Source organism: Camelus dromedarius, chromosome 29, assembly GCF_036321535.1.
Source record: "Camelus dromedarius isolate mCamDro1 chromosome 29, mCamDro1.pat, whole genome shotgun sequence".
NCBI classification, from domain to species: domain Eukaryota; kingdom Metazoa; phylum Chordata; class Mammalia; order Artiodactyla; family Camelidae; genus Camelus; species Camelus dromedarius.
This window is the reverse complement of record NC_087464.1, coordinates 6891547-6911885: the sequence shown is the minus strand read 5'-3', so window position 1 is coordinate 6911885 and position 20339 is coordinate 6891547. Positions and strand designations below refer to the sequence as shown.

Genomic DNA, 20339 nt, shown 5'->3' with positions numbered 1-20339 from the left:
GATCAGGCAATCCCACTCCTGGGCATATATCCGGAGGGAACTCTAATGTGAAAAGATACATGCACCCAATATTCATAGCAGCACTATTTATAGTAGCCAACACATGGAAGCAACCTAAATATCCAATGATAATCCAGTCCAGATGACTGGATATAGAAGTTGGAATACTACTCTGCCATAAAAAGAATGAAATAATGCCATTTGCAGCAACATAGATGGAACTGGAGATCATCATTCTAAGTAAAGTAAGCCACAAAGAGAAAGAAAAATACCATATGAGATCGCTCATGTGTGGAATCTAAAAAAAAAAAAAAAAAAAAAAAAAAAGACACCATGAACTCATCTACAAAACAGAAACAGACTCTTAGACATAGTAAACAATCTTATGGTTACCAGAGAAAGGGAATGGGAAGGGATAAATTTGGGAGTTTGAGATTTATAAATGTTAGCCACTATATATAAAAATAGATTTTTAAAAGTTTCTTTTGTATAGCACAGGGAACTATGTTTAATATCTTGCAATAATCTTTAATGGAAAAAATATGAAAATGAATATATGTATGTATATGCATGACTGGGACATTGTGCTGAACACCAGAAATTGACACATTGTAACTGACTGTATTTCAATTTAAAAAAAAACAGGATATGTTTTAGAGGCAAAGCTGGTGAGACTTGATGGGTTGGAGGAGGGGGAGAGAAAGGAAGGAATCGGGATGATGGCCTCATGTCTGAGTTGAGTCATTTGCTAGATGGTGATGTTTTCCAAGATGGGGAAGCCTAGAGAGGGTCAGGTTTGGGTTGACGGGTCAATCAATTCCAGCTTTCAACACATTAAGACTGAGAAGAGGCTGAGGTATAAAATAGGCACCTGAGCAGTAGGAGAGCCAGCTTACTAAGGAAATGTAGTCAGATTGCCACAAGTGTTGGGTGCTCATTTAAGGTTTTAAATCATGCACTAAAGGTCAAGCTGTGTCTAGCTGTTTGCAGCTCATAGCTGCAGTGAGCAAGAAGGCAGATGATGAGTTAATCATGAGATAGGGTGTTATGATGACAAAAATGAGCCAGATAGCCTTGTTTTTGTTTTGTTTTGTTTTAAACTGGGGCTTCTCAGCAGTGTTTTAATGATTCCTGAGCAGCAGACAGCCATAATGAGCAGAGGCAGAGTGAGACCAAAGATATACATCCTCAGAGATTAGAAACGATTCCAGGCATCTTCCCCATCCTTTGAGTAAAGAGGACTGCAGACCTACCGAGGGACTCATGGAAGATAAATTCAGGGAGGGCTGCTAGCCCTGCCAAGCCCCAGGTGAAGGCATTGGTGACGATACCAAAAGTGACCATCGGGGCTTGAAGGGCAAACACAGTGTGGACAATAGCCAGATACCAGTCTATGGTTAGCAGGATGATGAAGAAGATCTCACTGTACAAACCCATGTGATAAAGCCCAGAGAGCAACTTGCACAAGCAGTGGCCAAACCCCCACTCATTCCACTCAATATAGTGAATCCAGTGTGAGTAGGACAAGTCCAAAGTGGCTACACTGAGCAGGTGGATGATCCCTGTAGTGATCATCACCACCACTGCATTGCCCAGCAGACCAACGCTAACACCAGGGAGTACAGTGAAGGCAGGAACTGGGCCCCCAGCTCCTTGACGCTGACCTTTTCCACATGGCATTGCCTCCTCATAGTCATATGGTGTGGTACCCACAGCCTCACCCATAGTCTCAATCCCATCGACTGATGTCGCCATCTTCCTGGTCGTCCCTGTGATGGAAGAAGAGAAAGGCAACCCCACTATTAGTCATGATCACCCCTTGTGAACCACACCAGTTGATTTGTTCATTTACTCAATAAAAGCACACAGGATGAACAGCCTTTACATGCTTCAGCATGTATTTTCAAAAGAGTATCAGAGATGCTATAGGGGAGATGTCGGAGTGAAAGGTCTGACATTTTGAAAGTCAGCATGATCTGTGACGGGAAAAGAAACAGAAATGTGGACAGTGGTGAAGAGTGGGGATGTGGTTCTGAAAGCATCTGAAGGAAGACATACAAGACTGGAAGACACAGGTTGGATAATGATAACAATAATATAATAATTATTATTATTACTCTAAAAAATAAGTTAGGGTGTTGCCAGCTAATTATGAAGAATGCAGAAAAGGGCTAGAGAATTGAGGCTATTTGCAGGAAGTAACTAAGTAGTGATGCAGTAGAGACTACAATGGTTCATCAAAATCCATTTTCCTCCTCTTCTTGGGAACAAGGTGGGACTACATTTCCCAGATTCCCCAGCAGTCAGATGTGACCATATGACTAATTCCTGCCAATGGAATGAGAAGAGAAGATCTGAGGGCCACTTCTTAGCCTGCCCATCAAAACCTTCATTATGTGGTTTTCCATGCTCTTGACCCCATTCAGCTGACTGTTTTGGTGACCTCTAGGGGAACCTTGGAAGCTATTGCTGCAAAGGGCAGAACTGCAGTCAGCTGGTGTGCCTGAGGACTGTGCAAAGCAGGACACTCCACCTCTACACACATACACATCTTACCCTGCTACCTGGAACTCCCTGGATTGTTACCTGAGCAAGAAAATTTCTTTTATGCTGAGCCATTACATGTTTTGGTATATTTGTTACTAAAACCATGCTTGATCTAACTAGTACAGTAACAGGTCATGTCAGAGGGAGCAGAAGGGGTGGGAACTAATGGATCAGAGGGCTACACGGGGGCCCTTCTCCATCCGAAACCTCCGTGAACTGAGTGGATTACCTGGAGGATTTAGGGCAGTGGTTCACAGCCAGGGCTGCACGTTAAAATCACCTAATAACTTGAAAAATCTTCAATGCCCAGGCTTCACCCCAGGCCAATTAAATCAGAAGATCTGGGAGGGAGAGTGAGGCTCAGATATATTTTAAGCTTCCCAGTTAATTCCAAAGTGTAACCAGAGTTGGGAACTATAAAGCAAGGATGAAAATCCAGATAATCTGATCCATGGGTCTTTATCCCACAGGGTTCTACTTGCATTTTATGACCAATAGGGTACCTGGAGGAGCCAAGCAGCTGGGAGAGACACTGCATCCTGCCTAAGAAGACACCAACCTGAATGGACTGTAGATCTTTGGGGGATGCCAACTGGTTACAGAAAATGGCTGTGAACCAGTGTCTCTCTCTCTCCCCTACCATAATATAAGTCAGCTTCAGGGAGAAAGTGGGAGATTCCTGAACTAGATGAGATTCAACTTGAAATAACCCATTTTGCCCCCGGTTGGCTAAGGTTTACATTATCTTCTATCAGAAGGAATTAAACAAATGATATATTTAGACACTAGATTATATAGCTTGGGAAATGTGTGCCTGCTTGAGTGCATTTTAATCGTCAGCATTTTATTTTCAATCAGCCTCCACTGTCAACTCTAGGACTCAGTGTAATGGTAGAGATTTTAGGTCCCAGTCCATTTGAGGGAGAGGTTTTATGGCTACTGGTCGTCAAACCAGACTGGCTCAGTTCAGGCACCTGATCCTTACTAGGGAGCTGCCGGGTCCCTAATGCTAGTTAGCTAGCTTGCAGACATGATGCAGTGCAAATCCATCACCTCAGCTGGCAGGTGACTCAAGGGGTGTGTGTCTGTGTCCACATCTGAACCATCTTTACCTCCTTCATAGAATTAACTACAATGCTTTTGGCTTAGAGTAGACACTCAAAGATACTAACAGATAAAGGGATAATAGTAACCATAATAATAATAATGATAACAAGATGTTCTACTCAAATCTGTTCAAAGCATCGTTCATGTCTGAAGGCTCATAGACGTGACATTTTACTGTAAATTGATTGGGCTTTATGTAATTTTAAAGAACAGTTTTAAATTGTCTATTTAATTTGATCATCCCATGCCTCTTTTACAATCTGATGTTTTCTAAATTTTCTTTTATCATATTTGTATGTTGTGTGAATTTTTATAGGCAAAAAGGAATTGTAAAAAAAAATTTTTTAATGGTCCATACTCTTGCCATCCTGATAACTACTGCTGACAATGTTTTTTTTTAACAACGCACGCACGTGGCTGGAACACTTAAGCAACGTGTGAAGGTATAAAATGCCAAGAGGGCTGCCTGTGATACTCCCCACCCCACTGCCCTCAGTCCCTTTCACCAAAGAAGCAGCAACTGTTAAGAGTTTCATATTATTCTCTCCAGAAAGCAAAATATGCATATGCCAACATGGAATTTTAAATATATTCTTTTTTTGTAACTTATACAGAAAGGAGCCAGTTCTATAACTTGCTTTTTCCAAGTGATGTATCTTAGGGATCATTTCATATCAATATGTGTGGTTCTGCCTCATTTTTTAACAGTAGCAGAATATTCTGTAGAACGACTTTGATGCAGTTTATATAACATTTTTTTTTCTCCTGGGCTCTTTTCTTATTTTCAGATTCAGATTTATAAACAATGCTTCAGTGAACATCCTTGTAGACCTCCTTTGGGAAACTTACGTGAGTAAATTTTTATATGCTATACTCAAATGGTGTTTAAAATAATTTAAGAGATAATTTATGATTTGAAATACAAAAACTGTATATTCTGGCCATTCGAGAGGTCTAGCTCTGATTTACTTTTCTTATCAATACATACAGGGAAGGGAAAGAGAACTTCTCTTCCTACACCACCACGTTCTAGGGTCAACATGAGCAGAGGTGAGCAGAAAGAGAAAGTTACACTTTACTTTAGAGTCAACATTTCAGTGATATTTCTGTCCCTGGGTGACCAGAAATGGCCCAGGAACTTGTGAATACAAAAGCCCTTTTTCTCATCCTCCAGCTCACTCAGGGTGTCTGTCATTCGCTCAAAGCAAAGAGAAGATCTGAGGCAAAAGAAAGTAGAGAAATGGCTCCCATGGATACCCCGCCTGAGAGAGCCTGAGAATAAACATTTTAAAACTGCTTCTTAGTGGGTACCTTAAAATGTGGAATATATGCACATATAGAATTTCTACCAGGCAAAGGGTTACATCCAGTCTTCCAATTTCCCTTTTCAGAGGCAGCTACTATGGTTACTTATGGAAACTTCCAGATTGCCTAGGAGAAGGGTTTCTCATCCTCAGCACTATTGACATTTTGTGATAAATAATTACATGTTGTCAGAGAGGAGGGGCTGTTCTGTGCACTGTGGGATGTTTAGCAGCAACCTTGACCTCTACCCCCTAGACACCCTGTCCAGTTGTCTCCAGATATTGTCAGGGGTGTGTGTGTGTGTTTGTATACACGTATACATATTACATAAATAATACCTGAATAGTATTCTCTTGTATAGTTGGACCATAAATGATTTACCCAATCTCACTTTGATAGATACTTGTTTCTTTTTTGAATTATTTTGCTGCTCTAAATGATTCTGCAATGAATATATGTGAGTATCTCTATGGGGTAAATTCTTAGATGTGGAATTGCTGAGCCAGGGGTATGTGTATTTAAAATTGTGATAGATATTTACCAAATTGCCTTCCAAAGAGATTGTACCAATTTTCACTTGCACTAACAAGGTACAAGAGTGCCTGTTTCTGTACACCCTTGCCAACTCAGCATGTTTAACAAACCTTTTCATCTTTTTTCATCCAAAAGGTGAAAAAAATGGAGTCTTTCTTTAACCTCCACTCTGCCACTGTGTTCAGTTCTAGAAAAGGTATTCATTCTAAAGAGAAGTTGCTTCAAAATGCACCCTTTTAAAGATCCAAACACCAGGACAGAGAATTCTGGTGAAGCATTCTGATGAAGCTCTTCAGCTTGTTTTTGGCAGGCTGAATCTAATTTATCCACGCTCTTGGAAATAGCAAGTGATTCTCAAGGAGAGGACCCAGCCCCTTGACATTGTGTGCTTAACTCACACAACGTGCTGAAGCATGATTTCTGGAAAGGCTTTTTGCATTCCTTTAGATATGCATATGATAAATATTTTGTTATCATTTTCTGTGGTTTTCACCATCATGGTGCTGAGAAGTGCTGTCTGTTTTAATCTATGTGCTGAATTACAGATATACATGATCAAATAAAGTCAAGACAAGAATCAAGCCTCATAAAAATCTTGCCTACAGCATGTACAAAAAAAAAAAGTCAGTCATGCCAAGGCTATGCAGGCCGAGCAAAGCTAGAGGTTGTGCAATTACCCGGCAGAGGTTGAAATTTCTGACAAAAACAGGGACCTCATTGAAAATGTTAGCATAAAAATGAAGCCTCATTAAAAGAAAAAAAAATAAGGTCATTTTGATACTTTGCTCATGTGAACATTGAGAACCACGGTTCTGACCTCTAGTGTTTCCTTCCTCTGCAAAGCCCAGGATAAAATAGATTTTCCATGCTCAGATTTTCTGGGTTGGTCACTTTGGCTCTAACTGAAGCCAAGTTTTCAAGCAGTTGCATCAGACCAGAATGCTCCACACTTTGCCATTGCCCGACTGAAGACAAAGATCCATTCTTTGACTCAGGATCAGTTATCGGAAACCTACTATGTGTCAGGTCCTCAGCTAGACTCTGGCAAAAGCACTTATGAGTAAGAGGACGTGCCTGCTGGCCAGACCTCATAATAAAGAAGATCACCTGGGAACCAGGGACGTGGAGAAGCTTTGCCTGTGTGCGTGGACCTACCAGCAGGAGTTCTTAGGGTTTCGCAGGGTCCAGAGGCCTCAAATTAACTGACCAGTGTAAATGGCTCTGGCTATGCTTAGAAAAGCTATTGGAGTCTGTGATCTGACCACCTCCTACTCACCCTGTTGGGGTAGGAGGGATCTCCTGCTCTAGAAAATACAAGAGGCCCAAACCCATGACACCCAGCAGTGGACAGATGAGACTGGCAGCAGTTTATGGGTCACATATGCTCACAGCCTGCGGGAGGAGGAGACTGAGCACCAGGCAGGGCCACACTGGGCTTGCACTCGGGAGCAGAGCGAACCAGCAAGAGTTGTGGGAGAAACGCTTGGTAGCAACAGGAGGGTGAGATGCCCGCTGGTTCCTGCAGGAGAATGTGATTTGCTTGTTTGAATGATCGTATGAGCTGGCAGGGACATGAAACCTATGAGGTTTAGGACGAGTGTGATGTGGCTGGTCTGGCTGGTCTGGCTGAGAGGGTAACTAGCTGGGTAGGGGGCACACATGTCTGGTAAGAACAGGGAACTCATGGTTACGACTCTGCAACCCTGTGAGGGTCAAAGATGTCAAGGTCAAAGATGTCTACAACCCTATGAAGGTCAAAGATGTTGAGAAAATAAACTCAACGTGGAATTTCAGGCTTTACAATACAGTCTGTTAGGTTTCTTACTGACAATTTCCCTTCTGTGTCTCTTTTCCATTAGGATCTTAGGGTTAACTTTGAGGGTAGGAACCAAATTTCTCCACTCATGGTTTAAACACAAGCATACAATCACCTCTTGCCACTCAGCTGGTTTGGTGTCCATTTTATTTTTGTCTGTCTGGCACACAGACCCCCGTCTTGTGATAATAGCATCCTAATTTGTGCAGAACAATTCCCCCACTCTCAGTTCATGTGTTCCTGGGCTCTTGGTGAGTTTAAGTCCCCTCCCAGGACTCCAGGGGTGGGTAGTGTCCCACATGTGTCCCACATGTGTCCCACATGAGGGCATTCTGTCACCCTGGCCACTGTGATTGGTTCAGAGAGAGACATGTGACCAGCCCAGGCTTAACTCTGGGACTTTGATAATAAAGATTTAAAGAAAATTCTTTCTCAGTGGAACTTGTCTTAATCTGTTCAGGTGACTATAACAGAATGCCATAGACTAGGTGGCTTATAAAATACAGAAACTTATTTCTCACAGTGCTGGAGACTGGAAAGTCCAAGGTCAAGGAGCTAGCAGATCTGATGTCTGTTGAGAGACTGCTTCCTGGGTCAGAGATGGACTTCTTGCTGTGTCCTCGCATGGCAAAGGAGCTCTCTGGGTCCCTTCTACAAGGCCACTAATCCCATCCTGAGGACTGCACACTCATAACCTAGTCACTTCCCGAAGGCCCCACCTCTTAATCCCACCACATGGGGGATTGCATTTCAACATACGAATCTGAGGGCACAGAACAGGGTGAATGAGAGAAGGAGAGAGAGAGGAAGAGCCATTATTTTAGCTTCCAATCCAGCAATGCTGAAATTGGGAATATGCCTCAATTTTCAGTCCAACAAAGCAATAAATTTTCCCTCTTAATTTTTGATTTAAGTTGGTGTGACTTGGGTTCCTGTCACTTGCAACTAAAAAAATACTGACTGTTAGACTGAGAGACAGAAGCCTCACTTGCCCCTCTTAAATGGAAAGGGAGCGACATGTAGTAACGTGCTGGCGATTTAATCTATTGCTTTTTCCTTGTTTTGTCACATACATAACAGTGCCGAAGCAATAGGCTTCCAATGGCTTAAAGACCAGCCCGGGCCCCCCAACCCTGTTCCAGCCACACTTGCCTTCTTTCTGTTGTTTGAATGAAATAAGCTTAGTCCCATCTCGGGGACATGTTGTTCTCCCTTTGCCTGGGACAGTCTTCCCCAGGTCTTCATCTGTCTAGCTCCTTTGTCACTCATTTGAAATGTCACTGCCTCAGAGAAGCTTTCCCTGAACCCCTAGCTAAGGTCTCTTCTCAGTTGCATTCTCTCACAATCTTGTGTTATATCATCACAGCCATTATCACCATCTGACATCTTCTTGTTTGTATATGTTTTATTGTCTGTCTACCCCCATGACGACAAGCTTCCTGAGAACATCGATCTTCTCTGTATTCCCTGTGCTTAGAACGGTGCTGGGCACCCCGTAGAGGCTCAGTAGAAGTTTGCAGAATCCATCAACGAACAGCCAAACATGGAGCTACTATTTATGCATGTGGATTATGTAAGCACTGTATACGGGTTACTCAATCCTCAAAACCACCTTGAGGGAGGATTCCTCTCATCCTATAGGAAGGAAAATAGAGGCTTGGAGAAGTTGTGCAGCGTGCCCAAATTTACACACCTGGGAAATGGTAGAGGTGTGATTTAAACAAAAGACCACTGGACTCCAAAATTTGTGGTCTTACCTTTTCAGTGACTATCAGAGTTGTTTCAAATTTCAATAGTTTAAAATTCTAACAGACAAAAATCTTCGCTAGATCATAAGTAGCCATTTGGGAATGATTTGTATAATGTGGCCACTAGGACAGTTCCAGACTTCAGAAGAATTATCTATGACAACAATGTATAAGCAAAGAGGACAGCAGAGAGAAATGATGATCTCATATCAAGGGGTGGATGTGGGTGGGATATTAGGAGGATGTGTGAAATGCAGCCCCTCTTTGGATGGAACACAAACACTGAAAAGAAAATAAACTCCAGGATAGGAATTACTGTCATTGACACATGAATGTATTGTTGGTTGTAGAGAGGATCACAAAGTCGAAAAAAACTCCGTGCAGAAGGAAAAAAGTAAAATAAAATAAAATGACAACATATAATAGACATTGAAAGACTTATTTGAAGTTCGAGTGTATAAAACATCCAGCTGTCAACGATTCGATTTCTTATATTTTTAAAGTTTATTTAATCTTCATGTAGACTTTGACATGTAAGATTATAAACTGAGCAAAGGAAACATCTTTTATCTTCTTCTTTGAGAACCTGAATTCATCCTTTTCATCATCAGGCATTCAAGAATATTCAAATAAGAAAAGTGAAAACGTTTTTAATGTTTGAAAAAGATGTAATGGGCAATGTTAGAAATTATACATGTGTGTCACTTTCTGATGCTTAAGAACTGCCAGGTGGCATTCATGGACCTTACTGCTGTTAGTAGTAAATGGAAACACTGTTATATTTTGTGTTTTTTTCTTGTCAATTCAGAACACTGGCCACCTCAAAACATTCATACTTACAAACATTTTACTGATAGTTTAAATATTGCCCAATTTGAGGTTGAACTTAACTATTGAAAAAAATGCTTTATACTAGTTAATTAGACTCCATGTTACCGTTGTCACTGGGAGAGTTGAGTAAATTATAGAATACTAAAATATCTTATCACTTAAAATTTTTTTTTACCTTTAAATACTTTTAGAGTTACCCAAAGTGGCAAACATAGTGCAGAAAATTCACCCCGCTTCCTTCAGTGTTATCTTACATAAGGATAATATGATTATGGAAGCCAGGAAATTAACATTGACATAACACTATAAACTAAACTGCACACATTATTCAAATTTCTCCAGTTTTCTCACTAACATCTCTGTTCTGCACTGGGATCCAATCCAGAGTCCCATTTTGAATTTAGGTGTCAGATCTCCTTGGTCTCCTCCAATCTGTGACAGTTCCTTCGTCTTTCCTTATCTTTCATGATCTGGACGCTTTCAATGAGCACTATTATTTTGATCAGTTATTTTACAGAATGTCCCTCGATTTGTGTTTGTCTGAGGTTCTCTCATGATTAGATTCAGGTCACACATTTCAGGCAGAAATACCAAAGAAGAAATGTACCCTTCTCACTGCTTCATACCACAGGGTACGTAATGTCAATAAACTTTGTTACTGGTGATGCTAGCCTTATTCACTTGGCTGAGGTGGTGTCTGCTGGGTTTTTCTACCATAGAGTTACTATGTTTCTCTTTGTAATTAATAAATACCTTGCAGGGAACTACTTTGAGACTGTGCATTGTCCTGTTTCTTATCATTCTTTTTCTGTCTAATTTTGCATCCATTGAACACTCTTGCCTGAAACAGCAATGCTTGTCAAATTGTGGCTTTTGAATTGTTCTCACTCCTTCTACACTTTTTAATGGGGCTTGTATAAGTAAAATCTATACATTCTCTCCTGTTTATTTATTTAGTCAATTATTTATTTATATCGGTATGGGCTCATGAATATTTATTTTATTCTGTAGGTTATAATCCAATACTAGCATTATTTACTTTGTTGTTCACATTGTTCCAGCTTTGGCCATTGGCTCCTGTGTCCCTTTGACCTGCCCCACCATTTTTTGAGAACTTCCTTGCTTTCTGGCACAATAGGTTTATCTACTTTTTTGTTGGTGGGTTTTTTTTTCCCTTCTCCAGTCCTGGAATCAACCATTTCTCCAAGGAGCCCTGGTTCCTTTTATTAGAAAATGGCATTTAGATCTGAGTGTGTATCATGGAATGTGAAATAGAAAACAAATGCACAAAAGATCTCTCTCTTTCAGACATACGTTCGTGATTTTAACTCTAAAGAAACTATGGTGTACAGTACAGAGTAGATCATGTGTTTTTTGTGTAGGTTTAATTTAAAATGTGGAATTTTGATTTTCTGAAATATTTACAAGCCATTAGATCCTACATCAGATTTACAAGTTTACAAGTAGGTAACTTTACAAGTAAGATGTGGTTTCTCTTAGATGTGATATTTCTCCACAAGACATGAATCCTTACACAAAGTTAAATTTGGAGAATTTGCTAATTTGGAACACTTTTAAAACCTTCCATTTTTAATTATTTATAGTTGTACAAGACTGAGACATCATGAAAAATATTTATTGAGACACTTGCCGGGTTCACACCTTATTTAATAAACATCAACTCTGTGTAAGTGTGAGGGACACAAGATTGAACATGGTACGAAGCAGCTCACAAATTAAAACCCTTTGGAGGCTCTTTTTATTTACCCTAGTTCAAATAAACTTACTTTTTTCCCCTGACGAATCTATTTCTTTTTAACTGTCCATCCCTCTCATTGTCTTTCTTCTGGTCTATAAATTATTTCTCTTTTCCTCCAGCCCATGTAGCTCAGTTTCAAAGCTCAGCTTAAATTTCTCCTCCTCCAGGAAGCCCTCCCTACATTGTCAAATCTCATCTAGTTGTATCTTTTTCCAGCCCCATGAAGCTAAGGATATTTTGTCCCACAGGCATCTCAAATTTAACATGAGCAGAATGGAGCTCATCATACTCCCTTCCTCCAGACTCTTCAATCTCACCTTCCTCCAGTGTTCCCTATTTAAATGATGCACTATTATCCACCCAGGAGCTCAAGCCAGAAACCTGGATGCAGCTGAGACTCCTATACCTTCCCTGACCCCAGATTTAATGGGCAGCAAGCAGGTCAATTCTCCTTCTAGCTCCATGTTTTGTTCCTGCTCTGTCTTTACTATCAGGCAACCATCTTCTTACAGGTCTTCTTTCTTCCTTAGTCTCAGTTACCATTTGTCTCAAATGGGTCCTCTGAAAAGCAGGCCTCCAAACAAGGATTTTGGTACAGGTGGTTTATTTGGGAGGTGATCCTGGAAAGGGATCTGAAGGAATGGGGAAGTGAGGAGAGGCAACATGAATGTGTGCTAGTGAGCGGATCACCACTGATGACAGTGGGGGCTCAAGCCCCTGGGACCCCCCTGGGGGACTTCTGGGTACATGCCTCAGATTATCTTCCTAAGGCATGAGGAAGCTGGGGTATGTATCTACTGACCCAAGCCCTCTCCTGGGGCCAGAGCCTCAGCAGAGACTCCGGAATCCATTAGCATGTGTAGGGACAGTCTGCGGAGATCTCCAGGGATGGAGGTAGGGGTTCTGACAGCCGCAGCAACACCAGTGCCTTCTAATTTGTTGTCCTGAGTGCAGTCTTGCTTCCTCCCACCCACCCCCAACTACTGCCCTCAGCCATCCTTCTAAAATGCCAAATCGATCTTGCTATTCACCTGCTTGAAATGTCAGTGCTTCCCATTGCTTTCAGAAAGAAATCCAAATGGCTTGGCACCATCTCACTCCTGACCACTCTTCTTCTAGCCTCATCTCCCACCATTCCCAGGTGCTTGATCAGACTCCAGGCTCCAGGCACACCCCTCTAGCTGTGGTTTCTCTCCTGAGCCACACGCACAGGGTCCTTGCACACTGCAGTCCCTCTACTGAACATTTATTTGGTTGTCTGCTACACACTAGGCACTGTGCTAGACATTGTGGATCAATTAAGGAGTAAATCACAGTTTATGTCTTCGAGGGGCTCACTCACCAAAGGGGAAAAGACAGACATATAAAGATAAAGAAATACTTATCCTTCAACTAGGCGGGATATTAGAGAAGGGCTCTTAGAGAAAATGACACCTAATGGAGACTTGATGGCTGTAAAGGGGTTTACCCTGCAGACAGGAGGAAATAGCCTGGTGTACGATTCAGAATTCCTGAATGGGGATGGTGGGGTATCTGGCAGGAAGAGGTGAGGGGGAGGCTGGCCAGATGGTCAGAGATCCCTGCCTCCTAGGGAGCTTGGGCTTTATTCTTTAGAGCAGGACCATGAGAGGGCCCCTTTCCATCCTTCTCAGAGGCTTTCTGGATTCACTGTGGGGTTGCCTCCTCTAATTAGCCTTCCCTAATTCTCCTCCCTTCTTAAATACTTATCTTCTATACTCTTCTAATGCCCTTAACCCCTCTCTTGCTGGTTATCGGGCTGGCTTGTGTTTTAAGCTGTATCTCCCCCCCACCCCCCGCCCCATGGCCTGCCAGCCCCTTTTGAGGAAGGACTGTTCTTCCTCACCTCAGTACTGCAGTGTCTAGTATGGTGCTGAGTCCCTTCCCTGGACGCCTGAGCACTTTAAGGACAGAAAGAGGTGAAGACTCCTCAGAAGTTCTTTCCAAGCCAGTGGCACATGGTCTATGCCAAGCTGAGTGCAAGCTGCTGCAGACACTGGACTTTAGGTACATGTCTTTGAGACCTGAAATAGAAGCTATGATGATTTCCTAAAATTGGTTACTTTAATTACAAATAATAGGGATTATGCTTTGTTAATGGATTTTACAATAGCTGTGCTCTATAGTCCTTAAACTTACTTGTCTTTCTTCCCTCTTCTTTTCCTTCCTTCCTTCTTAAACAACTCCCTGCAATTCTTAGACGAGGGCTTTGACTTGCAGGGGGCAGTGGGGAAAGAGGTGCTTCCCTAGGTGATGCAGTCTCTCCATGTCTGCTTTGGCTGGACTCAGAGCCAAGTTGTCTGCCTGGCTTTCTGGAGTAACCAACAGCATTTGAATGGGTGGGGAGTGGGCAGTTGGAGCTGAGTCTTTTGTGCCTCAAGAGGGTCAGCATCTGCCAAGGATGGGAGATGGGGTAGAGCAATGAGAGTGTGCGACCTCTTTGGGAAGAGTCTGTTCTCACTGTCCCTCTTCTTCCAGGGTGAAGGGCAGGTGGGAATGAGGGAGCCGTGGCTCACTGTCCCCCCACCTCAGACCATAGGTTTTGAAGGAAAACTGTCAAACTCTTCTATTCTCTTGGATCAGAGAAGGCAAATTCAGCTGGCTTTGCAGCTTCTGGCAAGTTGAAAAGCATGCATTTCCACATGACTTGCTGAGTTACACCAAATTCTAACGTGTTTTAAAAACCTGCTTGCAGTCCCTGCTGCTAGCTCCTCTGAACGCTGACATTGTTGGGGCTCTGAGCACAACTCCAAGTTTGTTTTCCAGTGTCTGGTGTTTATATGTCGCTTTTGTGTTGGGTTCTCCCCAGTACACTGCCTTGTCCTTGAGGGAGGAAGCCTGCTAGCCTCCAGCTTCCTTTGTAACTTCCCAGTTCCTCTGCCCACAGCCTCTGCACATCTGCTTACCCATTCTGATCACTTTGTTTTAATGTGCTGTAGGACTGAATTTCTCATCTTCAAATGAAAACAACTCTTTGGCTTTGTGTCCATTGCATAGGTACCTCTGGTGCAGAGGTAGGCAGTGTGGCCACAGAAACTCCAGAGGCAAGCAGCCTTCAGGATGTAAGGACCATAATGGCTCACCTCCTAACGACCTCCCTCGACAAAAACCAGTAGCCCCCTAAGCAGAACGGCTGTTTCAAGAACATCTCCTTTGCACTGCTCTCAGAAAAGGCAGTATGCGGAGTGGTAAGGATTTCGAGTCCTTAGTGCCCTCCTCTTAAGCTTAACCCAAAAGGTCACGTTAGCGCTCAAGCTTCCCTTTCCTCCTATGTAAAGTGGGAACAGAAACTGAATCTACTTCATGCGGATGTTATAAGGAATACATGAGCTATCAGATGCAAGCTATTCAGCACGTAGTTTAGCGCTCAAGGCATACTAGCTGCGCCTATTAGTAATTAGATATCATTAATAGTAAAGATTATTAGGATGAGTCTCTCCTGGGACGTGGCGAGCTTGGCTGGCCAGCCGGAAAGGTGTCGCCCGCCTTCCAGGCCCCTTCAAGTCCTACTATCTGGGGGCCCGGGTCCAAGCACCATTGTGCTTGCCCAGTGAGAGTGACCTGGTGGCCGCCCAGGCGTGGGCACAGGTGCGGTCCTGACCGCAATGAGGGCGCGGGTGTGGCAAGCTAAGAACAGGGGGATCCAAGTGTGCCCCAGGGCGGGGTTCTGGCCGCGGCTCCAAGAGTCCAGCAGTGGGTGACTGAGCCCTCCCGAAGGACGCTGCCTGGCACGGGGCTCCGGGCGACTGCTGGGCTCGCTCCGGGAGCCCCGGCCCTGCCCCGCGAGCCCCGCCCTCCGGCGCCGCGGGTTGGCTGCAGTGGGCGGCCACGCGCGGCGATTCGCCACGCGCCGCGTCACTGGAGCTGCTCCCGGCCCGGCCCCCGAGGGCCGGTCAGGGAGGCAGCGGCGGGGGAGGCGGGGGAGGCGGGGGAGGCGGGGCTGCAGGGCGCGACGCCGCCGGCCGCCCCGCCCTGGGAGGCGCCCAGGCCCTCATCAAGTGACCAGTATCCCTTCCAGGAGAACACGGTCCTTCATAGGGAAGCGAGCTCTAGCCCGTAGCCGCGGCGCCAAACCGCCGTCATCTCCTTCCTGTGCCGGGTGATCTGTCTCCTCACCCACCCGAAAAAACATAGTCCGCCCCTCACGTCCTTGTGGGGTAATGCTCGCTTCCAAACAGTGTGACTCTCTTTGCCAGCCCCCTTGTCTTTCCCACTCCAAGTGCTCTAGACCCATCAAGAGGATAAATCAGCTCTGAGAAGAAACCTTAAAGAAGCAGGGGAGAGAGGGAGCGAGAAGGGAAGGAAAAACGAGGTTGGCGGAGGGACACCGAGTACCGTCAGCGTAGTGCGCACGCGCGCCGACGGGAACGAGTTCCGGTCTGGCCGGGGCCCGTCTCCTAAAAATAGCCCCGGTGTGGGGATCCGTGCGCGGATGTCCCGGCGAGTCCCGGGCTGAAGGAGGCGGCTCCGGGCGGCGCGGAGCGCTGGTGGCGGGCCCGGGCTGCGGCTGTGTGCGCCCGCCAGCTGCGCCGGAGACACGGTGAGGGCCGCGGCCGGCAGGGCTCCTTCCGCGGAGCCTGCAGGGCCAGAGGGGGCGGCGTCTCGGCGAGGGGACCGGGTAGGGGCTGGGGGCGCTGGGGCGGGGGGCGGCGCGGCCCAGGAGGGGCGCCCGCGGGACTCCGGGGACCCCGGGACGGGGCGGCGTCCGGCTGGCAGGCGGCCGAGGTCCAAGCGCGCGGCGGCGGGGCGGGTTGGGTGCGGGGAGGCTGCAAGGGGTGGTCGCGTCGGGGTCGGCGCCGAGGGGCGAGGCGCCTGTGGAGGTGGGGGCGGGGTGCCCCGAGGGCGGGCCCGAGGTCTGAAGGGGTGTCGCGGGCTGGCGGAGGGAGGCTCGGCCGCGCGGGCTTGGAGCGAGGAGCCTCCCAGGGCGCGCGCTGCGTTTGGGGCTGGGGGGCGGTAGTGGATGTCGCCTCCTTGAAAGTTGAAGGAGTTCCCTGAGGGCCCGGAGCCTCTCCGGGGCAGAACGCCCGAGGGCCCTCTTCTTCATCTTGCCTTGTGGGGCTGGGGTCTCCCCGAAGGGATTGACCCCTGGTGCGGGGGGCGTTCTGCGCTGTTGTGGGACTTGGAAGAAGTTCCCCCACTTCTGCTTTGGGAGAAGGTTGGTCTGACGGAGCGGAACATTTAGGTCCGAACTCTCCGGGTGTGTGTGTTTGTGTATGTCAGTGGCCAGGTCGATATTTGGGGCCGGGAGGTGGCCCGGGCCGGGGGCACCTGCGGGTGTGGACGCTGGAAGGTGCGGGGAGACGTCGCGCGGAAAGAAGGGGCTGCAGAGACCGTTCGCGGACCCCTCGACATCCACGTAGATCCCGGCTCTCAGGGAAGGATTTGTGTGATAGAAACTTTGCTTTTTAGTTCGATTCCATCTGCCTTTAATCAGTGAAGATTTATTAGCAGGTGAGATGATGGAAACAAGTTTGGAAGCGATGAGTATTTCTGGATTAGAAAAACAAGGATTCTTCCCCCCCGCCCCCCCTTGAAAGAGTAACTATAAAAATGTTCCTGAGACCTGATGTGTGATTCCTGAGATAAGAAGGGAGCGTCCTGTCATGATCTAGTAGGAAACCGTTTGTATATTGAAGAATAGCATAGTGTAACCTGCGTTTTAGTTTACAATGAGATTGTGATTCCAATAAGTGTGTTTTTATAGAAAGGCCTGCTGTGATGTGTTAACAATAGTGTTTGTATTTATAAACAAATATTGTCTAAAATTTTCAAATTTTAGCACAGCATGTTTCCCCTGTGTCTTATATCTATTACTATATGAAGAGAAGGTTCTTTAAGGCTTTAATTAGGCGCACATTACCCAAGAGCACTTTCGCTTTAAGAATCCAGCTGTGTTGTTTTGGCAACTGCCAAGTACTCCAGTTGTCAGTTTTACAATCTATGTTACCTTGGCAGTACTTGAAGAGTCTGTGGAAAAGGTAAACAAAATAGCTTAAAAGGTTTCTTGCAAACACAAAAATGGCATTTATTTTAATAATATGAATTTAGGAAATAAGGATAAAAGACTACTGTGCTGTTGCGGCTTTTGTGTGTACATCTTTTGGTTTTGGGTTTTTGTTTATTTTTGGAGGGCACACTCTACTCATTTCTTTTACTGTGAATGCCAACTTACGTCTTAGGAGAAATGTCAAAAGTGTTTTCACTAAAGTGGATGCCAATTTTAGTTAGACTTTATATCAAACGTAATGAACAGGTTATATGTCATATAAAACATTAAGATTAGTTCTATATGATGATGCACTAACTGATTCTGGAATCACTTAATTTTCAGTGAGCATCATGTCAAACAGTTGTGATTATGGTGTTATAATGAAAATATTCTGAAGAACCAAAACTGGTGATTTAAATACTTTGTAGACCATAGTCTTTTTAACAGTTCTGTTGGAAGAGTGCTTCCAGTAGAAACTTATTTACTAAAGCAGTCAGCGATTGTGAAGTAGTAGTGACCTTTCTAAACACAATTATTTGCTTACCTATTTCATTTAATTCACACTATTGTTATATATAAAACTATGGTTTTATTCATATGGAACAAAGGTGATAAAATTATGTTTAGCTCATTAAATTACTTCCCAGCATTTTTTTTTTTCCCCAGTATATTGTTTAGTGCAGTGAGTGAGTAAGTGTTGGGGAGTGTTCAGTGGAAGGAAAACAGCACTTTGGGGCTCAGAAATAATAATTGTAATGTCACCATGTTGAATTATGGTTTGAGAATAATCTCTTGTATTCTTAGTTTTTATGTTTCCTTAATGCGTATGTTTGACAAAGATTGTTTTTTGTAAACGCAACTGGAAATAATCTTTTAAAGAATTTGCATTTAGCATGGTGATGCTTTATTTTTCAAGGCAATTGCATTATTGTTTTGTATTTTCCGTTTAGAATGCAGTGCAGGTTAATATTAATTTTATTAATATTCAAATGGTAGCAACATTGTAACTCATTAATTGGTTACCAAGAGAGAAATATTAAAGTGTATTCTGAGAGTGGTTAAGTTATTATGGAAATGTTTATTAGAACATGATTTTGAAGTTTGAAATATTTCAATAAAATCATATTAGTAGATTTGTTTTCTGAATTTAGGAGGAGGAAGCCGTAAGTAAATTTGTTACTGGGAAGTAGCATGCTTGTCAGTCAGATTTTGGAAAGTCACCTTTTTTCTGCCCTTTGCTGCTTTTCTAAAATCTGGCAAGCGAAATTTAGTGTAATGTACAATGATGATGGTCCTGGATTTTCTGTGGGCATTTCTAATTTTATATACTGTCTTATTATCAGACCATGCACTTTTTTTTTTTTTTTGGTTTGTTTTGGAAGATATACTCACAGTACATACAAATGTGACAAAGTCTAGCCGAAGTTTTCTTATATCAGTGATGGGGCAATGAAATTACTGCTTTGTGGATTGAACATGGTCAAGTATGGAGTTTTTTTCCCCTAGATTAGAAAGAAAATCTGTGAACATTCTTAGTAAATTAAGAAGTGAGTGCCCTCTCAATGTTTAAGTACTAAGAGAAGTGTAAATATGGAAAAATCAACTCAATATTCTAGTTAGATAACCTCCTGCAAAGAACGCTTTAATATATTGTGCTGACTTGCAAGTCTTCATAAAGAAAGGTTGCTTGACTTTGTCATCAGATCTTAGTTCTGATTCCATTTCCACCATTGACAAAATTGAGACAACTTTTGTAAAATGGGAAGGAATTATACTCCCTGTCCCATAGAATTGTTAGAATTGAATGAAATAATAGTGTGAAAGTTCCTAGGGCATTGCCTGAGCTTCATGTACAAAAAATGCATGTTACTTGATGGCCCTTCATCCCTTTCTCCACACATCCCTGTCCTCCTGTGAAGATTGTGTAGGTACTCTGCCCAGTGTCTGTACATTTAGTGTCTGTTACTAAAAGGGCTTCATGTAATGTATAAATACAGGACAATGCTCATATATTTGTTTGGAATAAAATATCCCAGCATCTTAAATTTATTGTCAGATGATACATAAAATGTTTAGTTAGCTCTTCTAGTTTAAGCTTTTGATCTGCAATCATTGTTTGATTCTAACTTCCATGATCTCTCCTGATACTAAAAAAAATTAGAGGTTTAAATGTAAGTATTTTTCCTACTCCAGTGAAATATGTCTTTAAGGAATTATTGGTGGAAGTTATCTTCAAGATATGGTATTTAAAATTTGAAATTAGAAAAATGTTTTCTAACATACATGGAATGGGTATATTTAAAAAATAGCTTATCTTTAGTAGGTAAGTATAATTTTTTATTCTTCATTTTACCTGCTTGGTGGAACTAAGTGATTTTATCTGTTTATGCTTTATTTGTGTACTCTAATAAATGGACCATGTGTCTAGTTTTTTATAATTAAGAGTATAAGTCCATTCATTAATAAATCTCATGTATGGCATGGGATATGTGTTGATGCGTATTTAATAAATACTGTATTTTTAACATAGATGTTTATTATTTATTGATTTTAATATTGTCATTTGTATTTACTGAATTGGATTGATTTTTACTGAGCTTAGTATCTATTTAATATTGAATTGTCTTAGTAATCACTGAAGATGAAATCATAAGCATATGAGTTAAAAATTTTTGCTGTTTTGTG

At 43.3% G+C, this 20339-nt stretch overlaps 1 protein-coding gene and 1 pseudogene across 6 annotated transcripts in view; one reads left to right on the top strand and one right to left on the bottom strand.

Annotated features, from left to right (window-relative positions):
* Window positions 1-965: 965 nt before the first annotated feature.
* Window positions 966-1755, bottom strand: LOC105093475 (C-C chemokine receptor type 3-like; annotated as a pseudogene).
* Window positions 1756-15695: 13940 nt separating this feature from the next.
* Window positions 15696-20339, top strand: part of MEF2A (myocyte enhancer factor 2A) — a 124268-nt gene continuing 119624 nt past the window's right edge. For 2 of the 6 annotated variants that reach the window (XM_010985329.3, XM_064480532.1), the window contains exon 1: window positions 15697-16205. The gene's annotated coding sequence lies outside the window, so the exon portion shown is untranslated. Of the gene's footprint in view, window positions 16206-16528; window positions 16821-20339 lie in introns of those variants that run through there. The other 4 variants (XM_031440477.2, XM_031440479.2, XM_031440480.2 and 1 more) reach the window with 4 other exon arrangements.